A 3,305-nucleotide genomic window follows, 5' to 3' on the forward strand; every position below is an offset into this window, starting at 1 on the left:
GCAGTCGACTACGTGGGAGTCCAGCGACATAGCCATTAAGCTAACTGCTGGTCTGGACTATCCCATTTCTGAGCCACTGATTTGAAATGACAGAATTGCTGGACACTCACTCATCCAAATCCATCAAACAAAGCAAAATAAGAACTTTGGTATGGAACAGCTGGTGGTGTGGTGGTTAAGACTGCTAGATCCCACATGGCAGGCTGGGCAGTTCAGACTTGGCAACTTGAGGAACACACTGGGTGTGTGTGAGCGTGACCGAGGTTCTGGCAGGAGAATGGAAGAGAAGGGAATTGCTGTGTGGCCATCCCTTCTTGAAGGTGTTTTCTCACTTTCCCTCTCGCTGTCTCTGTCCTTCTCCGGTGAGCACACGTGCCCCGTAACAAAAAAAAATTGTTTTTTTTTTTAAATGACACGTGTATCTATACTTAGAATGGTACCTGGCAATGAGCAAGCATTAATTATCCTTTCTAGTACTAAAATGAGTGTTGCTATGTGGAGAGCAGCTAATCTGAAAACATGTGGGAATTGCGGAGAGCAGCCAGTCTGAAAACACGTGACGACAACACGTGGCCTGGAGACACGTGCAGACACGCGCTTCCTGAGCTACTCCCGCAGGGCTACTGAGAAGCATCTACACAGGAAAGCAGCACCTGCCTGCCATCAATGGTTGTCTTCCTGCTGCTGTTGATACCCGGTACCCCGATACTGCCCAGTGGGGGCTAAAGGAAGTCACATGCGTTTATCAGACTGTCCCCCAAAAGATCAGGGAAATTACTGGCGCCAGTCACTTTCACATCCTCAGACGGTTTACATCCAAAAACAACTGGTTTTGCATTTCAATTCTCCTCCCTTATTCTCTTTGCATTCCTCTTCCTCCTTCACCATTCCTTTTGCATCCTATTTTCCCCTTCCCCGTTTTCTGCCCCTTAAAAGAATAAACCTGAGGCTGGTTCTGGTGGCAACTTCACCATCAGAGAAGCTGTGCCCACCCGATCCTCGCTTTTCCATACTCGTGTGTCTTTGTGTGTTTGTCATTTCGTCTATTTCTAGTCCACAGCCTTCCCCACTCGGAGAAACGTGATCATGCCAAGCTGGTCCCGGCATTGCTAAATGCCCATGGTGGGAGGATGTTGGGGTTAAATCTTTTTCATCCTATAAAATGGAAGTAAAATTCAACGGGACGGGAAGGAAGTCACCTCCTCAGGTCTCCTTAGCCCCAAACCTCCCCTGTGGCTCCATCGGCCCACAGCCTCCACCCTGTCACAGGAGGACCAGCAGTGACAGCGCAACCTCAGCACCTCAGCTCCTGCCTGATGCCTTCAGCGTGCGCTGTTACTGCCACTCTCACTCGTAGTCCCTACTCTTAGTAACGCAGTCCTGGGGAGGCTGCAGTTCCAGTAAGTAGCCACAGGCAAGAGTGACTCCAGGGTAGTCCTGATAATACTTCGTAGCCACAGCCTTACAGGGCTGGACTGACACTGAGCAATGCTCAGAAGACTAGGGTTCAGGCCATTCTGTCCTGCGAGACCTGTAGGGTTAGGGGCCTACATCCAGGTCCTGCAACACGAAGGCTTTAGGTTGGGCTGCACTGAGCAACGTCCTTAGACGTGGGCATAGAGGGGCCAGCAGGCAGCATAGTGGTTGGAGTGCTGGACCTGGTGGCTTGCTTTCTCTGTATATATGGAAAATTAAAATAATAAGTAAATAAATTTAAAAAGTGGGCACATAGAGTTATTTAGGACAAAGTCATGGGGCTGCCTTTTTGGCATGTCTAGGGTGAACCAAGAACAGAAGACAGATGACTCTTTTTTTTTTTGTAAATAATTATTTGCAAGTTTAATCAGAGAAAGAGAGTGAGAGAGAGTTAGAAAGCAAATCTCCAGGTCTGGGAGTTGAACTATGGTCAGTCATTTGGGAGTCAAACGCCTTTAACCATGCCATCCCCCGGCCCAGAAGGCAGATGATTCTTTTTGCGGGAGAGTAAACTGTCATGGCGTGTACCAGTAAGAATAGTTACGGGGGTGGGAGTGGGGGCACCAGCAGATGGCCTCACGGTTAAGTCATTGAACTCCCGCATGTTCAACTGTGGTTGGACTTCTGTACCGAGTGGCTTGAAACACTTCAGCTGTGTGTGCATGTACAAGATCCCAGGAAGAGAATGGAGGAGAAGGGATTGCAGCATGGCCATCCCCTCTGGGGGTGATTTCTCACTTTCCCTCTCCCTCTCACTGTCTCTGTCTCTCTTTCCAGTGAGTGTACCTGTCTAAGGCAGGAACCTCTAAAAAAATAGTCACTGGCTAACCATTTTATTCACTGTCACAGATCAACTGCATTCCATAAGTTTCTCCTACCCCTAAACACATGAGGTCTTTAAAAAGTGTTTTTATTGTCATTGATTTCTGAGTTAAATTGCTCAGAGAATGTGCTCTATACATTCCAGTCCGTGATATGTGTTGAGACTTGTTTTATGACCTCATATAAAGTCAGTCTTCATAATAGTTCATGTGTGTTCAAGAAAATGCAGGGGGAGGCAGCCGGTGGCGTGGTGGTCAGCCACATGGTTCAAGTCCTGAACCTGGCAGCTTGCTTTCTCACTCCCCCCACCCCTCACTCTGTCCCTCACTGGTCAAATAAAAATAAATAAATAAATAAATAACTGTAAAAGAAAAAAAAAAAAAAGAAAATGCATAGCCAATAATTATGGGTCGTAGAGTCCTACATACACCTGTCATATCCAGCTTGTTTGTTGTGTTAATTTTATCTATCTGTTAGGTCCTTCTTTTTTCTTTTCTCTCCTCTGCTCGCTCTGCCAAGTGTTGAGAGAAATATACTGAATTCTCTCACGGTAGCGATAGATTTGTCCATTTTCCTTTTTGGGTCTAGTAATCCTTTGCCTTTACATTTTAATACTGTTCTGTTAGAAACAAGTACAGTTACAATTATGATGTGCTCATCATGACTTTACTCTGTATCGCATGGCACCATCTTCATCCCTCGTGTTGAAGCAGTTCTTATTTGGTGTAGTTACACAGCTGTAGACCGCTCTCTACTACAACATCGCTGGCGTGTCCTTTTCCAGTCAACTTTTCTGTTTCTTTACGTTTTAATGTCATTCTTCTTTATTTTTTTAAGAATTATTTTTATTTTGACTTTATTTATTTATTTTAATTTGACTAGAGAGGGACAGAGTGAGAGAATGTGAGAAAGAGAGAGAGAGAAAGTGAAAAAGCAAGCCACCAGGCCTGGGACTCAAACCGAAGTCTGCCATGTGGGAGTTCAGCACCCTTAACCACCATGCCCCC

Source organism: Tupaia chinensis, unplaced genomic scaffold (assembly GCF_000334495.1).
Source record: "Tupaia chinensis unplaced genomic scaffold, TupChi_1.0 Scaffold000070_1, whole genome shotgun sequence".
In the NCBI taxonomy this organism is placed as follows: Eukaryota; Metazoa; Chordata; class Mammalia; order Scandentia; family Tupaiidae; genus Tupaia; species Tupaia belangeri.